Source organism: Felis catus, chromosome D1 (assembly GCF_018350175.1).
Source record: "Felis catus isolate Fca126 chromosome D1, F.catus_Fca126_mat1.0, whole genome shotgun sequence".
Lineage (NCBI taxonomy): Eukaryota > Metazoa > Chordata > Mammalia > Carnivora > Felidae > Felis > Felis catus.
The window spans coordinates 27,688,219-27,709,135 of record NC_058377.1 but is presented as its reverse complement, the minus strand read 5'-3'; the positions used below and the strand labels follow the sequence as shown (position 1 = coordinate 27,709,135).

General features: G+C 41.5%; 1 long non-coding RNA gene across 8 annotated transcripts in view; it reads right to left on the bottom strand.

Moving 5' to 3' along the window:
• LOC109492332 overlaps nucleotides 1–18,995 on the bottom strand; it is a 72,096-nt gene extending 53,101 nt beyond the window's left edge. For 6 of the 8 annotated variants that reach the window (XR_006586134.1, XR_006586135.1, XR_006586137.1 and 3 more), the window contains exons 1-7: nucleotides 18,798–18,995; nucleotides 13,556–13,681; nucleotides 13,344–13,447; nucleotides 10,163–10,246; nucleotides 9,322–9,406; nucleotides 8,863–8,935; nucleotides 8,472–8,530 (exon numbers count right to left, since the gene is read on the bottom strand). This is a non-coding gene — a long non-coding RNA (uncharacterized LOC109492332). Of the gene's footprint in view, nucleotides 1–7,294; nucleotides 7,444–8,471; nucleotides 8,531–8,862; nucleotides 8,936–9,321; nucleotides 9,407–10,162; nucleotides 10,247–13,343; nucleotides 13,448–13,555; nucleotides 13,682–18,797 lie in introns of all 8 variants that reach the window. The other 2 variants (XR_006586136.1, XR_002735990.2) reach the window with 2 other exon arrangements.
• Nucleotides 18,996–20,917: the final 1,922 nt, after the last annotated feature.

The following is a 20,917-nucleotide window of genomic DNA, read 5'->3' as shown; positions in this document are numbered from 1 at the left end:
CTGGCAAAATGACATTTTCCTTTTCCTTGCAGAGGTTTTGGACTTCCCAGACTTTACTGGATGCACTGGAAGACTATTGATTATGATCAGACCACCCAGACAGGAGGAAATGCGGGGGTTGGAGAGAGGCATTTCCATAGCAGAAACCTGGTATCAGGTAAACAATGACGACTAACACTTGCTTGGCAACAAGGCACCAGGATAATAAGGAAAAATGTGAATCACAAAAAATGCTCTGGGTTCGAATTCCAAAAGATCTGATTTCAAGTGTGGCATTGACCTTTACCAGCTCTATGGCCCAGGGCAAGTCACTTCGGTGAGCACTCCATATCTCAGCATTTTTGTTTGTGCAGGGTGGGTCTTGGACAAGATATTCTTACAAATTCCTTTCTGGAGAGCTGCCTAATGTGAGAACACTAGCAGAAGTGTAGAGGAAGGAGTAACTCTAAATGGGATGTCAGTGAAAACCAACACTAGTCATGTCCACAGAGACAACAATAATCACTTTTACTTCTATGGGGCTTATTTTTGTTCTACTGTTAGTATATATCCTCCTTATCTTTAGAAAACAAACAAACCAGCAAACATTTCACCTCTAGTGAAAAATGCATACCGTTGCCTTATTTTGTAACTGCATTCCTAAAATCTCATGCTAAAGTGGATTGTTACAAACCAAATACCATTCTCCCTATAGGAAGATTGCTATAATTGGGAATTGTGTTCCACATCAAGAATTTGGCATCAAATAAATCATAGACATCGCTAACAATATGATATAAGGGGAGAAACATAACAATAAACTTCTATAATCATTTAAAATAGTAAAATTGTGCTCCAACTCACATAAAATGGGCATTAAGTATATGGTACATGTTGATTATGCAAGAGACCCCAATGGGCTATAAAGTGTACATAGAACACATAAAACTCTAACATTAGCATACCATAAATTCAACCTAAAACCAGCATACCAGCTATAATAAATTTAATTAAACATTAAATGAACATTAATTTGCTTTTTCTTCTTAGAATTTAGAATGGGTTGTTGAGGCTGATTCGGTAACTTGTATCTCTTAAAAATAACAACAACAACAACAAAATTTAGTTTAAGTCAATGTGTTCTTTTTTTTTCATAATTTATTGTGTTTAAAATGGCCAAAACAGAGTCACATATCCTAAACCCTACCAAGACCTAATACCTGCCCTAAAGATAGCTTCAGCTTCTCCCAGAAATGTGACTTACAATCAGCCAACCTGGAATTTCCTGGTCAGCCCTAGGAGGTAGTCTGCTGACAGACCTAGTCCATTGCCAGTAGGAAAGCAACCTTGCCTGAAACAATGCATTCTTTGCTAATCATTTCCTTTTTTCCCCTCCCTCTCTGCCTTTAAAAACTTTCCTTTTCGGGGGCGCCAGGCTGGCTCAGTTGGTTAAGCATCTGACTTTGGCTCAGGTCATGATCTCATGATTTGTGGGTTTGAGCCCTGCGCTGGGCTCTGTGCTGACAGCTCAGTCTGGAGCCTGCTTTGGGTTCTGTGTCTCCCTCTCTCTGCGCACCTTCCACACTTGCGCTCTGTCTCTTGAAAAATGAATAAACATTAAAAAATTGTAAAAAACTTTCCTTTTCTGCAGCTCCATGGAGCTCCTTTTTATTTGCTAGATGGGATGCTGCCCAATTAATGAATCATTGAATACAGCCTATTTGATGTTTAAATTTACTCATTTGAATTTTTGTTATTGAACACTTGTAACAAACAGGGGAATTTGGACAGTTCCATTAACTATGGAGCCATCTCAAAAAAGAGTAGATGCCAACACACATTTGTTTTTCACAGATAATGATGATGGCATTTCCCCCCCAAAATAAACATCAGTTAAGTAAAAGCTTATCTAACATCCCTCCCCTTCACCCCTTCTTGTCTCCTCCTTGTTCAAAAGTTTGGACCAAATAAAGGCCAACCAATACGAGAACAGTAAGTGCTACTTAAATCACTCCACATGACACTTTGTTGACAGCTATTAGAGACCTTCACACCTTATCAGAAAAAGGAGAACAATTACAAGTCATTTGGATGGCCTTCAAAAAGAATGTTAAATCATTTCTCTCAAACATAAGACACATTGTCCACAGCCTCTGTGGAAAACAAAATATTCTCTTATATTTTCATACACTTTACAGTTTAAAACTATTATGTAAGTTGATTATTCCAGCTATCCAATTAGGAATATATGGCTGGCACTCTGATTTCCTGCTTTATGATTGAAGAAATAAAAGTTTAGATAGCTTAAGGGACTGATTTGCAGTTACAAAGCTGAAGAAAGGCATTATGAACTAAGGCATTATTATAAAAAGTGTAGAGAAGCAGTGTCCACAAGTATTTCATGAATATGAGTCTATGAGTCCTAAAATAATAATAATAATAATAATAATAATAATAATGATTATGGAAGATGACTTAGGGGTCCCACTCTATACAGGAGTCTCCTTCATAATGTTCAGCTCATTTAAAATCACCCCATGGGCTAAAGCAGTCCACTTTCTACAGGGACTCTCAACCAGGGTTAATTATCCCACAAGGCATAACACTCCATTTTTTGACAAAGTGTTTTAATTATTAGAAAAGTCTTCCTTCATTTATCCTAATTCTGCTTTCTAGAATCTCAAAGAATATGCCTAATCATTCTTCCACACAATATTTCAAATAGTTGAAAATAGCTGTTTCCCACTCATAAGGCATAGCTTCTAGACTCTTTGTTCTCCTGGTGGCCATTCTTTGATTTATCTATGCCACTCTTAAAACCAGGTTGCTGGGAGCGACCGTAAAACTCCACGAGCATTCTGACCACTGTATAATGGCCTGAGATCTTTATCAATATAGCTCTTTGTGTTCTGAACTGAAACTTTTATTAAATATAGCTTTAAATAACAATAATTTTTGGCAGACACATAGTGTTGGTTTATATTAATCTTGCATCCAACTAAGATCTCTGTTTTCTTTCCCCATGTAATCTGCTATTGAGCCAATATTCTCCTATGATAATCATATTAGGTCATGACATTAGCAAATATGGGAGGCTTATCTTTATGTATTCAGTGTTTCTCAATAGGAGTTCCAATGAAATTTTGGACAGGATAATTCTTTGCTATATGGGACTGTTCCGTATATCATAGGATGCAATTAAGTATTAGTGGCAACATTTGATTGTCCTTGTGACAGTCAAAAATAACCCTATGCACCTCCAAAACATCCCTAGGAAAACGATTCCACTGCAGTTGAAAATCCTTATCAAATCATCAATTGAAATGCTGCAGTATGAAGAACAGAGCCCTCTGTCATGTCAGTATAGACTTCCTTCAAGGCTGACATGTATTTTATGGTCAAGATTCTATAGATACAACTTTTATCCAGCTACACATTGACCTAAATGTATAATAGTAAGCCCTCATTTCTCCTTCTTATTAATAGAAATTGGATTGAAATATTTGAAAATTGTGCTTTCAGGATAATAGCAGAGAAACTTAGCATAGGTAAAATATATATGACAATAGTTGATTATAGTTTCAGGATCTAATTTCCAAAGTTGGCTCCCCAGTGAGCCAGGCCACCTGCTGCTCGTGACCTTCTAGTCTCTTCTCCTTGAAGATGGGCTGGCTCTGTGACTTCCTTGAACCCATAAAATGCAATGTAAGTTATGCTCCCAAGTTGGCTCAGAAGAAGATTTGCAGCTTCTTCCTGGCTCTCTTGGAAATCTTTCAAGGACCGCTTAGCTGTTCTACAAGAACTCTGACTACCCCAAGTTGCTGAGACCAAATAGGTACACACAGCCAAGCCAAATATTTTAGCCATGGCTAGTAAGGTGACAGTCACAGGAGAGAAGACATCTTTAACTTTCTAGGCAAGCTCATACTCTAGCCAAATACCACTGAGCAACTCCATTCAATGCCACATGGAGCAGAATTGCCAAGAACAGCATTCCCATATTCCTGACCCATAAAACTGTGAAATATAATAAAACCTGACAAAAGAGCCTGTATTCCCTTCTCCCTGTAATTCATATTCTGCAGCAAAATGTGCATTCATTTCTTCTCTCATTCACCACACATTTATTGAACTCCTAGTACATTTCAGTATTTTGAGAAATATTGGGAATAAAATGGGTGATAAAAAAAATCCACCATCTCTGAACTCAGAAACGTCACAGTAGAATGTAGGAGATTCATAAACCAATAATTATGATGGATTTTAAAGTAGTATGATAGAGGTGGATGTGGGGATCTGTGAAAGCACAGAGAAAGACCTATAGTTGGGGGAAAAGGATGTCACAAGAGGCCCTTTCATGGTAGGGACTCATAAAAGGCATGACAGAGTCATCAGGAAAAATAAAGAGAGCTAAAAGGATTTTAAAGCAGAGGGTATAGCATGCAATGGCAAAAGAGTTGTGAAAGATACAATTCATTGGAAGTTTAGTATGACTAAAGACACAGTGCGAGAAGTCCAATAAGAAAAGAACCTAGAGAAGTAAGCAAAAGCAAGACCTTTGAAAGTTGCTAAATGCCATATATGGTAGTCAGCCTCCAAGATGGCCCCACAATGAACCCTACATTCTGGTCTCCAGACATTTGTGTAGTCCCCTCCTACATTCTACCAAGGTTGGTCTGTCTGAAGAACAGCATACAGGGAAAATGACAGTATATCACACTTGAAAATAGATTATAAAAGACTGAAGCTTCCATCTTGAGCTCCTCCCACCCCTCATTCTCTCATTCTCTCCCCTTACCCCACCTCTCTGTCTATCCCAGATACTCCCTTTGGGAAAAGCATGTTTCAGTGGAGAGACCCATGTGGTAAGAAATTGAAGACTTCTGCCAATAGTCACATGAATGAGCTTGGAAGTAGATCCTCCAATCCCTGTCAAGTTTTCAGAGACTGAAGCCCAGGTGAACAGATTAACTTCAACCTCATGAGACATCTTGAGCTAGAATTATTAACTACTAACTACAGCCAAACTACTCCAAGATTCCTGATACTCAAAAACTATATGACATAGTAAGTGTTTATTGGTTTAAACCACTAAGCCTTGGGATTATTTATTATGCAGCAATGGCTAATACACCATGCTGAGAGGTTTAAATATTAGCCTTAAATTGATAGAAAGTCTTTATAGGACTCTAAAAAGCTAGACAACTATTGGGGTGCCTGGGTAGCTCAGTCAGTTAAGAGTCCAATTTCAGCTCAGGTCATGATCTCACCATTTGTGGATTCGAGCCCCAGGTCAGACTCTGTACTGACAGCTCAGAGATAGGCATCTGCTTCAGATTCTGTGTCTCCCTCTCTCTCTGCCCCTCCCCTCACTCACACTCTGTCTTTTTCTCTCTCAAAAATAAATAAACATTAAGAAAAAACAAAGCTAGACAACTATTTGCACATTGGAAAGGTCACTGGGTTAGCAGTTTGGAGGGTAAAATGAAAGAGTAAAGGGGATAGCTGGAAAGAGACAGCCATGATAACCCAATCCTGAACAGATCGTGAACTGTACCAAAACAATCAAAAAGGGAGGAAGAAGTAGATGTAGGTTTAAGCTATATTAATGAGCCCAAATTTCTGGTTTAGACAAGTGGGCAAACAGAAGCATAGTCATTGAGTCAGAGAATACAGGAAGAGGTCAGAATTTGGAATTTACAGCAAAGATGATGCACTTAGATTTGAACATGTTAACACCAAGAGGCCCATGAGACATCCAAGAGAAGAAAAGACACATTGGATATATGGATCTGAGACTCAGAGCTGCTCTGGGTCATAATAGTCATCAGCATGGCATTGGTAACTGAAGTCATGGATTAGGATGAGCACTGCTGAGGATTGTGTGTGGAATAGGAACAGCAGGAAGTCAGTAAAACCAAAGCCTGTTTACCAGTTAGACCCTATTTCTTCTAAACCCTGCACAGACATATTAGGAATTTAGTCCCTTCTCCGTAACCAGGGATTATAACAGTCATTTTGTAAGATGAAAAAAATCACTCTTTACCCTAAATATGCCAGAGGAAAGGAAATCATTAAGTATTTGACAATCATTTTCATTTGCTTATTCCTTTGCTTAAATCAAAGATGATTTCTATAAGTTTAGATGCTCCTTGCAGAATTCTAAGCATGCTGTTAAAGATATAAATTAATTTATCCACCAATCTCTAAGGAAGTAGATTATAGGAGAGCCCTGTCATAGACAACTTCCCCTGCAGATGAGATGTGCCTTAAAAGTAGCAAATCAGATGAAAGACAAAGGTGTAAAATATCTCTATTAGTCAGGGTTCTCCAGAAAAAAATAGAATCAATAGTGTGTGTGTGTGTGTGTGTGTGTGTGTGTGTGTGTGTGTGTGAAATCATACAGTATTTGTCTTTGTCTGTTTGGCTTATTTCATTTAGCATGGAGGTTGCCAAAGGGATATGAAGGGGATGGTTGAAATGGGTGAAGGGGATTAAGAGGTACAAACCTCCAGTTACAAAATAAATAAGCCACAGGGATGAAAACCACAGCATAAGGAATACAGTCAATAATATAACACTTATCATGATATTTCATAATGTATATAATTGTTGAATTACTATACATCTGAAAATAGTTTAGTATTATATGTCAACTGTACTTCAATCAAAAATTTAAAAATTGTGTGTATGAGAGGGGAATATTTAAAGGAATTGGCTCATATGATTGTAGAGGCTGGCAAGTTCAAAATCCACAAGGAGGGCAAGCATGCTGGAGACCCAGGAGGGATTCAGTGTTGTAATTCCAGCCAGAAAGCCATCTGCTGGCAGAATTCCTCCTTGCTTGAGGGACATCAGATTTGTTCTGTTCAGCCTTCCAACTGATTGGATGAGACCCACCCACATTATGGGGGACAGCCTACTTTGCCCAAAGTCCACCAATTTAAGTATTAATCTCATTCAAAAAAAAAAAAAAACCCCTCACAGAAACATACAGAATGTTTAACCATATACCCGGGCACCATGGTCTAGCTATGCAGACACGTAAAATTAACAGTGACAATATCTGTGATAGAGGGATGGTAGGAGACAAGATGTTTTGACTATTATTTATCACTGAATTCTTCTTTGCAGCCAACACAGAATCCTGTACAGTGCCCTGCACATAGTAGGCAGGTTCAGCTAAATGGTTCAGGCTGATATTCACAGTCCCTGACATATCCAAATGCAGCTAATTTGATAAAGGTGACAACAAAGTCACAGAGGGGACTTTTTCCTCCAGTGTGCTTGTTAAGAAAGTAAATAAAAAACCCACCCTAACAACAGTGTGCTTTTCTGACTGTATTCCATTCCTGGTGGTCATCACAGCAGCAGGCAAAGGATTGGGACAGCAAACATCATGGGTGCTCCTTCTCCCATCCCTAATGAACCATCCTTGGGGGTTGCTGACCAAGTCTACCACTTCTGCCAAGAGTAAAAATAAAATGCCCCAGAAAAAGATGAATTTGTCTGCATCTGGAAAGATACTCATCATTTTTTGTATATTTGTGTTGCTTTCCCTTCAGGAGAGAATGAGGAGAAACTAAATGAGCTGTTCTTAGTTAGGAACAATGTGAATTCAGAATGAAGCAAGCTGTGGGAGGCTGCATGGTGAGCTAGTGAAGAAAGCAACAAAACCAGGGGCGCCTGGGTGGCTCAGTGGGCTGAGCGTCCAACTTCAGCTCAGGTCACAATCTCACAGTTCGTGGATTCAAACCCCATGTTGGGCTCTGTGCTGACAGCTCAGAGCCTGGAGCCTGCTTCAAGTTCTGTGTCTCTCTGTCTGCTCTTCCCCCATTCATGCTCTATCTCTCTCTGTCTCTCAAAAATAAATAAAAGTTAAAAAAAAAAAAAAGAAAGCAACAAAACCCAAATCAGGGTGGGTCTGGGGCAGGGCAAGGGGTAGGGTGGAACATCTGCACCTGGAGCCAGAAAGACACCTTCCTCCACCTTCATTGACTTTCATCCCCCTGGAGATGCATCTGGGGGTGGGTGGGTAGTTAAGGCGTCTAGGTCTCTGCAGCCTACTTAATCTCGATAAAATGTTTGTTGATATTTTTCTTGCTCATGAAATTTCTTCCCAAGAAAGAACTACTTAATCTGGGTTCCACAGGACTCTCAGGAGTCCAAGGATAGAATTAGGGAGTCCCATGAACTTGGATAGCAAATATATATATATATTTGGGGTGTGTGTGTGTGTGTGTGTGTGTGTGTGTGTAGAGAGAGAGAGAGAGAGAGAGAGAGAGAGAATATGAATAGAACATTTCTCAATAATTTAAATACATGCAAACCCCCAAAATATTAGCAGTATCTGGCAGATATCTAAAAATGGCTTTTATGCTCATCTCTACTTCATTCTGTTGCAACTTGGTGGTCCAAACCCATATCAGGATTCTGCAGGTCCCAAAGTTTACAGTAACTAAGTTTTCCTATATTGTTCAAACTAGATGTACCAGAAATGAAGCAAATGCTGCATTTTGATCTCCATGTGGGCCCTTGGATCCATCTTCAACTGTTTAGAAGACAGAGAACAAGAAGAATGAGCAAAGTCACCAAAAATCCTCCCAAGGCGGGTGGGGTTCATCATTCACTTGGATACCAAATTATAGAACCCCATTATTATACTGAGCCCCTGTCTGCATAACTGCAAGAAGTCAAATTCCTTCTCTAAGTGGGAGTACTTAAACCTTGCACGAATCTGTCTTTATAGCTGATCATCAACTTTCTCTTCAATTTACTGCCCAGGTTTTTCTGCCCATTCCCTCAGATTTCTCAGAGCTTCTTCTCAACGCTGCCACAACCCTCCTCCACCTCCCTTTTTTCCCAAAGTGAAGACATAAATACCTCCGTTATGTCTCTAAGCACAGCTCACCCAGAACAGTAATGGTTTAGAAATGAAGTTCAGAGAAGAAATAAACTATAAAAATTTAAAAGGAAAATCTAAATTAAATTATGATATGTAACTCTCCCAAAATCCACTGACAAGTCTCTCCTTAGGGGTCCTGAATGGTCACCTCTTTTGTCAACCTTTTACCGTATGACTGGGGCTCACTGACCACCTCAGGTGGGGAGCCTCTTCACCTTGGCCACCCTCCTCCCCCCAAGTTTATGGTGCCCTGCTCAACTCTCTGGCTTCAGCTAGAGGAATCCAAAACAAATTGACCTCATGGTATTCTCTCTAAACACACATATGAAGATAGCCTTATTTAATTATTAAACAGAATACCTAAGTCTGGAGTATCTGAAATTAGAAGATTTCCCCCAGCTCAAAGCTTCCTAAGAACCTTAGAAGGTGATACCTACCTCAAAGCTGTGTGAATACAATGTTTGAAAAGGTGACCCCTTTCAGTACAAAGAAAGGCTGGCTGGACACCCCTGAGATCCTACCCTGGAATTAGAAGCAACATAGAATTACCAAATCAAAAGTTTCAACAACTTTAAGATCTATTTTCTATCTCAAGAAATATGAAGGAACTATGGGTAGCACTCACTTTTTTTCTTTTTTGGCAAAGAAGAGGAGGTGTCTTTGTTACAGAACATGGAAGAAGGAATGCCTAATTAATTCTAGTGTTCTTAGGAGAGATTAGAGAAGGCTCCGTGGTGGAGGTGTCATTTGACTTAAGATGAAGGATGAGTGTACATTATCTGTGGATAATGCAGAACTGCTTAGCAAGCTCATTGTGTGGGTGATAAAGAATGGTGAGAATAGGAATCTGAGAATGCTTTACTAGGCCCATCTCACCTCCATTAGTTTTATTGAACCTTGAAATGGCTTTTGAAGTTAACAATCACCCCAGAGGATACAAAGTTAGGCACTTAAAAAAAAGACATTAAAGTTTTGTAAGTTCCCCAGTTAATCCATCAAACACATTTCAGTCTTAGGTAACAGTGTGTAAACTCTATCAAGGGCATCTGAGGTTCCCTAGGAAACATCTATAGCCAGACAAATGGGTAACACTCACTAAAGATACAAAGAGCCTAAGGAAAGCTATGGAATCACCTTTCAGGCAAAGATGTGTTCATTTACAGCACATAACTTTTTGTAAAATCTTCATGGTGTTGAGAAGGAAAAATGCCAAAGGACAAGTTAGGATGGGGGGTGAGAAAACTGTGCTAGTAGAGTCAGATTTGTTAGATTTGTCACCTGAATTTGGCTTTGCTCATGTTGTTCAGCTTATTGTCCCAAGCTTCTCCAGTTTAGCACACGAATCTACAAAAATATTGTATCCTTTCAAGACATAATTTAAAAAAAAATGTTAAGGTGGCAACTATCCAACTACTTCCTGAAGAATATAGCATAGTATTTAGACTACCTGACAAACCTCTGCAAAAGAACATCTTAGAAAATTCTCCTTTGAGTTCTGTATATTTTAGGGGGAAAAAAGTTTTCTTTAATTAGGTGATGGCTAATGGACTATTAAAAGAACCCCCTTGCTAATTAAAAGAATAAATTGAACTTGCTGGACCTTTCAGCTGCTCTTTAACACCCTCTTTTCTGATGTTTTCCAGCAAGGTTTCCATCACAACATAAGTCAATGAGTTAAGGAAAAGTGGCAATAAGGACTGGTTGGAATGGTTGATCATACCTTCCAAAAATAATAGCCAGGCGTGCCTGTGAAAGTTTTCCACAGCATGCTTTGAATGGTTTATTTCAGATTGATGCCGTTTTTTTCCCTGCTATATTTCCCAATCATCTAAAATAGTTCTGGCACTAGTAGATGAGAGAGAGAGAGAGAGAGAGAGAGAGAGAGAGAGAAGAGAGAAGAGAGGAAGAAACAGGAGAGGAGGAGGGGAGGGGAGGGGAGGGGAGGAGAGGAGAAGGGAAAGGGAGGAGAGGGTAGGGGAGAGCAGAAGAGGAGAGGAGGAGAGGAGAGGAGGAGAGGAGAGGAGAGGAGAGGAGAGGAGAGGAGAGGAGAGGAGAGGAGAGGAGAAGAAAGGAGGAAGAAAAGAAAAGAAAAAAGAAAAGAAAAGAGAAAAGAAAAGAAAAGAAAAGAAAAGAAAAGAAAAGAAAAGAAAAGAAAAGAAAGAAAAAAGATGTTGGGGAAAGGGGTATATTTGTTGAGGGAATGAATGAATAACTGCTTACCCAGCAAGTAGCCCATTTGGTCTGTTTGAGATCTCACTTTTCCTAATCCAGAGTGTGAGTCAATCAGAGTCAATAGCAGGCAATAAGTGAAGTGATCAATATTAACTTGGCAAAAGAGGCTAAGAAATTTGTCCTGTGTCACAAACTAATACACAGGCCATGGCTAGATCATCATCTTCCCTCTCTGAAGATCCTATTGAGAAAATGTCTAAAAATTCTATCCTTCATTCTGCCCATTTTCAACCAAGGAAAAACACTTGGTGCAATTTGTAGATGCTTTGCAAGGGCTCAGCAGCTCTGCTAGAAGTCATCAAGAAAGCTGTTTGTTTCCTTCTGTAATTCTGGACTCAGTGCATTTGTCTCAGGCTCTTGGTGATCTGGGACAGCACATTATGTGATGCCGTCCAGGGCCATGCCACTTAGGAAGTTTTGCTTATGTCAACATTATGCACTGTACACATTTTTTTCCTTTTGCTAGGGGCAGCTGAAAGTAAGTGACACTAATTTCTATTCTGCAGTTATCCAAATATTGCACTCACAACACAATCCATAAACATAATGACTACTCATCAATAAAGCAGGGGGATGTGTGAGAAATTGTAATTGTCACCCCCCAAAAATTTAAAAAATAAAAAGAAACAACAAAAACGCTGGCAAATGGTAGGTCCCTTATCTTAATTACAGGCTTATTTGCATTTAAATGAAGGTTATTCTATAATTACTACTGAATCTTTTGTGTTGGAGTTGAAATACCACTCTGCAGGCTGTCAGCCCATTTCCTTTTCATTTTCTCTTGTCATTCTTCTTCTCTATAATTGTCTGACATAGGCAGGCACAGAGAGGTGCTGGCTCTTAATTCCCTTTCCAAAAACATCACCACCTCAGGGCACCTTGTAGATTCTGGGGCATCTCGCTACAGTCCTTCTACAGGATGGTGCCAAGAGAATTAAAGAAACCTCCCTCTACCTGCAAAAAACAATCTCCAGATCTGCCAGCTTGGGAGCAGAATTAACTTGGCCTGACTATGCATTGGCTATGATGCTGAGAATTCCCTCTCCCTCCCCTGTGCGCACATCACACACAGCACAAACATTAGCATTCATCAACAAATACAGTCCATTCTTGTTACCTGTGGTAGTACTGTTCTATAAAGTCACCGTGGACATGAATTAGAAACCACTGAACCATTGCTCCTAAGGGAAGTACAGGACTATGTTCCTGTAAGCCTTTGGTCACAAGATTTTTGTTAACCCATCAATACAAAACCTTATTTTATGCTCAGAGACACTTTGTTTAGTATATATTGTTGATTCATTAATATCAAACTCACAGCCAATAGCACTATAACTCATACGTGAACAAAGTTCATTTAAACATATATATTTCTCCATAAACACATAAAGCCTTCTTGCACATAGAATCACTGGGCGACTCTCCAGCACTATGCTTGAGGGCCATTTTACACAGGAAAACACCAATAAAAAACACAAAAGGATTTTAAAAAACACAACAGACCACAAAAAGACACTTGTTTAAGTAAGAGGACTGAAGCAAGAAGGCAGAGCATCATCTTGTTTAACCTCAACTGGGAACATGTGTATGAGGTGACTCACATTTTTCACAGTTCTGCACATGTCTGTGAATAACTGCAAAAGCATCACGGGTATCAATTTAGGGGGTTACAAATGAATTTTAGTGAGCAAGTGAATTCACAAATATGGGACCCATGCAAAGTGAGAATGGGCTGTGCTTACTGAGCATCTCCTTTATGTTTACCACATGTGAGATGCTCCCCAGAAACTAAGAGAGCATGTAGTCCTCAGATTGGAGGGGGTGGGTGGAAAGGAGCTGGATGCAGAGAGAGAAACTGACAAAAAATATATAAACAAGAAAAAAACAATAAAAGTTTTAATCGTGATAGTGCCATGAATAAAACAAACCGAAAAAGGATTGAGATGGAAATAATGAGGGCAATAGGAAAGGGTTTGTTTTAGATACCAGATGGCATTCATGGTAAGATTCAAGAGACCCTGAAGAGTTGGGGGAGGGATGGAGACAGAGGGAGGAACGTCAAGTAAGAAGAACCTGACCCGGGGAAAGGTATATTCTATAAATTTAATCAGTGGGACTAGAGACTGTTGCACGTGAAGAAAAAGGGACAGTATGAAATGGGGTTAGAGGAAGGGCAGGGGCTTGGTCTGGCAGTGCCTACTAGAGGCGATAAGACAAGTGTACTTACTTATTGGTGCTCATCCCACTGGAGGGAAAAAATCTCCTAGAACCTAATAAGGTGCAACATACTGCAGGTACTCATAAGCTTGGCTGACTCACTCACCAGAATGCCTGCAAAACACGATGGGTATATCAATTCAGGATTGAGTTTTACTGCATATAACAGAAAAAAACCCAAAATATGTTAGCTTAAACAAGATCATAGTTTATTTTTCTCACTTAGTAAGAAGTCCAGATGTAGGCAGTTGCTGATATTGGTTTAGTGGCTCAAGGATGTCCAAGTTGAGGTCTGTGGAATTTGCTTGATTTTGCAAAGATTGCCGCTCCAGCTCTAGCCATCACATCCTAGCTCCAGAATGAGGGAAATGCAAAAAGTGTATGTATCAACTGAGTCTAGTCCCTCTTATACAGCTTTCCTGGAGGCCCACCTGATGACTTCCACTGATATCTTATTGGCCATACTGTTCCATGTGTCCACCTCCAGGTGCAAAGGAGGCTAGGAAATATATCTTTTATACTTGGATACTTTGCTTCCCCTAACACAATTGTGTGTAAAGAAGAGGGGAAAATAAACTTTTTCAGCAACTGGTGGTCTCCATTCATTGGGATTAGGGGCACACGTTCCAGCCAATGCCTTGGAAGTGGTACAGCTTCAGAGATGAGGGACACTGGGGCCATATAATAGATTTAAATAGTGGATATGGAACTTGGAAGTTGATGAGGAAGATCCATTAAGTCAAAATATCTCCATCCATTTCTCCTTAAACCAGTAGCCCTTTCTATTGCGGATGAGGGCCCCTCATAAACCAGTAACAAATGCAAGAAATTAACACGCACGCAGCCATGTTCAATCCTAACACTGTATTGTGAATTTGCTTATTTATGGTTTTCATCAGTCAATATAGAAGTCCTTATGCCTAGGGTGAATGTATCATGGGGAAGATATGCTTTGAAGTTGAAAGAAAGGGAGAAAAAATAGAAGATCTAAAACAGGGCTATTGTCAAAGAGATAGGTCCTAGACAGACAAAAATTAAGAGGACCAAATCAGTCTATAGAGTTGAGAAAGGTTCTTCTGAGGAAGTGACGCTTAAGTTGTGACCTAAGGATCAATAGGAATCAATTAAGTATCAGGGTAGGGGAAAGCAAGAAAATTCCAGTCCCAACATCCTTTGCAAATGTTAACGAATGAAAATTAAATCAGGACAAATGCCATGCTTAAATGATAAGGGGAGCAAAGAGACCATCTTAGTTGTCTTTGCTAATTTATCAGAAATTCAAACCTATTGGAAAACTTCTTGATTTCTTGGCTTTTTAAGGTCATTGCTGGACAGATGCCAGTGCTAGTGCTTTGGGTTTCCTTAGCTCTTTATGTTCTGCACTTTATGTCCTTTGAGCTGAAGATTTACCACCTAAGCCTAAAGGGCAGGTAGAAAAGCAACCTACTGTGTGGTTTGGCTCAAACCTGCATGGAGCAGGTGGCTCTTCCCCTGCATAGGACGGAGAAATCTAATACCTTTTGCTAGCCCCTGCCAATTCTGCTCCTCCCATGCTTCTACCTGCTGGGCCTCATCCCTGTATATGGGCAGGTAGGCACCTGGCACAGCAGATGTACCCAATGACCACAATACAGATGTCCCCAGGCATCTCAATGTGTGTGTATCCTCTACCCAGCTGCCAGGGAGGGCTTTCCAACCACAGATTCCATGATGCCTTTTCCCTAGTCAGGAACCACCAGTGGCTTCCCTATAAAACAAAATCCAATCTCTTTAGCATAACTTAAAGACCCTCCCCAATCTATCCTCATCCTAATTTTCCAGATTCACTTCCCACATTCATCTCCTGCTCTCAAGCCACACTGACTGCTTGCCACTTTCTAAACACGTCATGCTCTATTCTTGCCTCTATATCCTCTTCCTGGCATGCCACCCTCACCCCACTCCTCATCTGGCACTTTAAGACCCAGACCTTATGTCACTTCCTCTGTGAAGCCTCCCACAATGCTCAGCTAGTTGTTCTTTTTGCAATTATTTCTTGCAAATATTTATTCATATATCTGTTCTCTCCTGCTGTACTGTAGGCTTCTAAAATACAGGGGACAATTATAACCATTTGTGCACCCTCTGCATCTTGCATAGAGCCTGGCACATCCTAGGGCTTCAAAATCACTTGTTTCGTAATTAACCATGGTCCAATGAGTGTGCATGACTTTGCAGTATGCAGTAGTATCCATCTTCCTGAGAGCAGCCACCTCTAATGGTTCACCTCTGGTCCCCCACCCTGCCCTGAACTAGTGGAGAGGTTACTGTGTGGCACCCCTACAATTACCTGCTCCACTGTGTTGGCACGTTCTGCTTTGGCACCCTCCCTCCCACTAAAATGCTCCCAGAACCTGAGTTCTCCAGCTTTTTTGAAGTCCCCGTGGAATGAGCAGCAGCTGAAAGACAAGGTAGATGAGGGGGCTTCACAAGGATCCTAAGTAAATCCAGGGCTCCCTGACCCTGACCTCACCCCATTTTATGACTTCATCATTCAGGGCATTTATAGTGTGGGAGGTTGTGCATGACTGCAAAGAATATCCTTGTCCCTGAGCCTCTCTTACCCTCCCCCAGCCCCACTGCACACTGAAGTCCCATCCCATTGTAGAGGGAAGAGAGAGCTGTTCTCATCAGCTCCCCTGGGGAGCTGGGGGCTGCTGCGCCATTGTTCTCCTTCCTCTCTACCATGCTTCCCCCTTATTATTTTCCTCCATGCACACAGCCTCTTCATCTCCTCCTCCTTTGAAAGGAGCCTCGGCACGTTTCCCCTTGCCCCTAACAGGTGTGGGGAATGACCCTGGCCCTCCGCTGGGGGCCATTTGCTGTGATGCTCCAGCTTTATAGAGTGTCATTTGTATTCAGTCCTTCCCTCTCTTGCTCTTGCCCAGTGTGTTTTGATGAGCTTCTCTCTGCACTCATATTGTCTCAGTCGTTAACCACTCATTTGCAAGTCTGTAATTTACTTTTGATCATTCATTTTATGAGGCACACAGGGTAAAAAGCCGATTCTGTTCTTTCCTTCTTTTTCTCCTCCTTCCTCAGTCTTGTTTGCAGCTAGAGATTTTCTCCAAGTCCCAAACCCTGTTGCCTTATCATCTCACAGAGAGGCATGTGCTGCCTTGACATTCCTAGGAGAGATTTTCCTTCTGCTTCACCTTCTGATGTGGTTCATTAGCTGTTCTCCCCCCTCCCCCTTAGGGATTAGCTTCTCTGGGAAATGCAATAGTTGGTGGAGGCAATTATTTGTGGGTCTATTGATATGATAACCCCTATTGACAGCAGGGGAATCACTGGCAGAACTGATAGGATTGCTCTGCCACGCACTAAACCCCCAGGAGGAGGAGTTACAAGCTGAGGCCCAGCAATGCTTTCCCAAGCTGACATTTCACAGCCATTTTTTGTTCAGCAGGAAACAGCTCCAGCCCAGGATGAGAAGGCAGCTGCCTGCCAAACAGGGGCCCTGAGTATCTGGCTGTGTTTTCCTCCTTCCCGTGGTCATCAGAATTTTCAGTGAATAAAAGCTGCTGCCTCTCTCTTACCAGAGGGGAGAAGAGTTGGTGGCAGGAGAGGCGTAGACTCATTAAGCCCAGTTTTAGCTGAGCTTCCCAAGTTTTCCCTATTTTGTTTTCTTCCTCTTCTCTTAGGAAACACTTTCCCTAAAGCAGAAAGCAGCACTTACATTATCCCTTGTTGCAGAAACATTCTAGACTGGCAGGAGCACAGGAGATCTGTGGGGCCTGCAGTCACCTCCTGGCATCCCCTCCCCAGACATTCGTTGGGTCCCCAGACTCCCTTCCTCCCCTGAGTACCCACTATGGCTCTTAAAGCCTCAGAAGTAAGGTAATTTTGGCTATCCTATCTTTCACGGATGTCACTGTATTGGCCAAACTGGGAACTTTTGAAAATGAAAAGATGGGGCGCCTGGGTGGCGCAGTCGGTTAAGCGTCTGACTTCAGCCAGGTCACGATCTCGCGGTCCGTGAGTTCGAGCCCCGCGTCGGGCTCTGGGCTGATGGCTCAGAGCCTGGAGCCTGTTTCCGATTCTGTGTCTCCCTCTCTCTCTGCCCCTCCCCCGTTCATGCTCTGTCTCTCTCTGTCCCAAAAATAAATAAACGTTGAAAAAAAAAAAAAGAAAAGAAAAAGAAGCACTAGTAACAGGTACAAAGGACAAAAATGGATAAACCTGAAGTCCCTGTTTACCAGACTCCCAAATTGCTCTCTGAGTGCTGGGTTTCAGTGTGAACACAACAGGTGAAGATTCCTTCCCTCTCCCAAAGTTGCACTAGGGACAAAATGCTTTTGAGTTGAACTTGAAAATGGGCTTTCACATAAAAACAATGACATAAGTAGGGGTTAGACTGAATAGTTCATTATGAGCTATGATGTCAATTTTTCCTTTGAGAACATGGTCTGCATTTATGCAATAATTTTCTTTTTTTTTTTAATGTTTATTTATTTTTGACAGAGAGAGACAAAGCATGAGTGGGGGAGGGACAGAGAGAGAGGGAGACACAGAATCCGAAGCAGGCTCCAGGCTCTGAGCTGTCAGCACAGAGCCAGATGCGGGGCTCGAACTCACAGACTTCGAGATCATGACCTGAACCTAAGTGAGACGCTCAACTGACTGAGCCATCCAGGTGCCCCTATATAGAAGGATTTTCAATAGGTGCCACCTTCTGCTGTGATACAGTAGTTTTGCTGTCAGTTTTTAGATCCCTAAGTTTGCCTCAATGGTCTCAGACAACCCACCACAGATCAGTGCAGGAGCCATATACCCTTGAGTCAAAGAGTTGAATCCAAAATCCCTGGCCAAAACAAACAAACAAACAAACAAACACAATTCAGGTAAAAGACTTTCTCATATATTCAGCACACACTGGGTATAATGAACTTCTGAGTTGCAGTTCTGAGCTACTACAACCTCAGGGTTTGAGTTCTAATAAGGAAATAACATTCTGCAGACACCTTTTTAATTAGGAAGCCAGCACCAAGATATCCCAGCCAAGATGAGAATGCTAAAAACTCATTTTGAGGGCCCTGAGCAGAGCTGGAACATGGCTCAGAGGATGTCATCAAAATTTTAAGCTGAGTTGGGGCGCCTGGGTGGCGCAGTCGGTTTAGCGTCCGACTTCAGCCAGGTCACGATCTCGCGGTCCGTGAGTTCGAGCCCCGCATCGGGCTCTGGGCTGATGGCTCGGAGCCTGGAGCCTGTTTCCGATTCTGTGTCTCCCTCTCTCTCTGCCCCTCCCCCGTTCATGCTCTGTCTCTCTCTGTCCCAAAAATAAATTAAAAAAAAAAAAAACGTTGAAAAAAAATTAAAAAAAAAATTTTAAGCTGAGTAAGGAGCTTATTCTCAATTCCTCTTTTTTGAGGGGCCAATCTTTAGAAGAACTATCCTTTGGAGAAAATTAGTAAATCTAACATACCTTTATTGTTAATTAGTATCCCTGGATCAAAAGCATCTTAGAAGGTGAATTTACTGCAAAGGAGCTTTCCACATGGGCCTGGGACATTTTGAGTCTAATCTCCACTAAACACTACTTTGTAGAATTGCTGGCCTGTCATAAACCTACAATAGCCACATCAAAATGGCATCCCAAGGGGCGCCTGGGTGGCTCAGTCGGTTAAGCGGCGGACTCCACGTCAGGTCATTATCTCGCGCTCCGTGAATTCGAGCCGCGCGTCGGGCTCTGTGCTGACAGCTCAGAGCCTGGAGCCTGTTTCAGATTCTGTGTCTCCCTCTCTCTGACCCTCCCCCGTTCGTGCTCTGTCTCTCTCTGTCTCAAAAATAAATAAATGTTAATTTTTTTTTAAATGGCATCCCAAGGCTTATTCTTTAACTGCCCTATGTGACGTGGCCCCCTTCCTCTGTGCAGATTTGCTTCCCCACAGACCCCAGGAAAAGTCCTCCCCTAGGCTCTTGCCAGTCCAACCAAACACAGAGCTTAGTTGGTCCTACATTGGGATGTGGTACTCTCCAGCACAGGATGTACCCACTTCCAGGACCCAAGGCAAGTTCCTCTCCCTGGCACCCTAACAACCCAACCCCATGTTACTTCTCCCTCTGTAATCCCATGGTGGTTATATTCACCCATCCCTTGTTTCTGCCATTTCAATATATGTCCACTAAGCCACTCCAGCTATATAAATAGCTCCTTTTATGGGGTCAAATATTGGCAAGTCTATATAAATAAAACATTCATTTCTTTCTCTTTCTTTTCACCCTCCACCCCATATCACTAATGCTAGGTTGTGGCATAGGGGCTCAATACACACTAATTAATTGGTTAATTGATTCATCATTTGAAAAACACCCTCCATCTAGTGTACCCACATGTATAACTATTTAGTATGGGCAGAATACTGCCTCGTGAAAACTTATGCTACATGACAATATCTACGTATCCTAATTGGTAATGATTATTCAGCAGCTGGGCCCTGGGTGAGAAGCAGGATCCCAGAGCATGCGATGAGAGGCTTTAGCTTCTGGCTGAAGGTTACAAAGGGTGAAAAAAAGAAAGGAGAATGAGCAAATGGTGTGAACCTCATAGAAAGTGAAGACTTGGTTAGACAAATAGCCCAGAGACTCAGACCTGAGATGCTGTTCTCATTCCTTCACTGAATTCCAAGCATTTGAGGAGCATATGGCATGTGCCACTTGCTTGCTAGGTGGGGCACACACACTTAAGAATAAGGCAAAACCTCTGTCCCTTGGGAGCTCCCAGCATGGTCTGGGAAATGTGGAAAGAGCAAAGCCTGATCCATTTTAGGGGAGCTACAACATAAATGCAAATAAAACGCTGTGGTGGAAAAGGAGATAATTAATTCTTCCTAGGGGAACCAGGGAAAACTTCACAGAACATCAAACTTTGGAGCTGTGTCTTTAGGGATGAGTGAGTGGATAGAAAGATAAGAAAACAGGGGAGGATATTTCAGGTCAAGAGAACAACATGTGCAATAACAAGAGAGTAATATGGAACCAAGGGCAAGTTGAGAAACTAAATTTGCATAGCCAGGGGCCTAGAGAAGCTGAAGAAAAGCTCAGTTTGGATTGAGGGATGGTCAAAAAGAACAAGAGAGAAAACACAGAATATTAAAGAGAAAAAAGGAACAGGAATAAGATGGTCATAGATGGTCGAAGAGATGGAATGAAAGCTCCAACGACATCTCCAAACCAATCCTTCCATCTCCTGTGGACCCTGGCTGCCAAGCGGTACTTCATAAATGCTCAGGGTGTGCCCTCTTATCTGTATGCCTCCAGGAGTATTAAATGGCTTTCAGTCACCACAACTGTCCTTAGAAGTACATTTACAAAGTCTCTAATATATGCCAAATGTGCATTCAATCTAGGGATGCAAAGTCAAAGAAGAAATAGTATTAACAAGTACTGCTACTAGCTTGTGATCTAATCCAGTGGGTGGAAAGTGAAACTCCTTTATGTGTGTGGAGATCATGGTAGGTGAAACAAATGACAAAGTTTCAGAGGTGACAGTATCAGGAACAAGCCTCAAGAATCTGAGGATGGATTCATGTGGTTTCCACCATC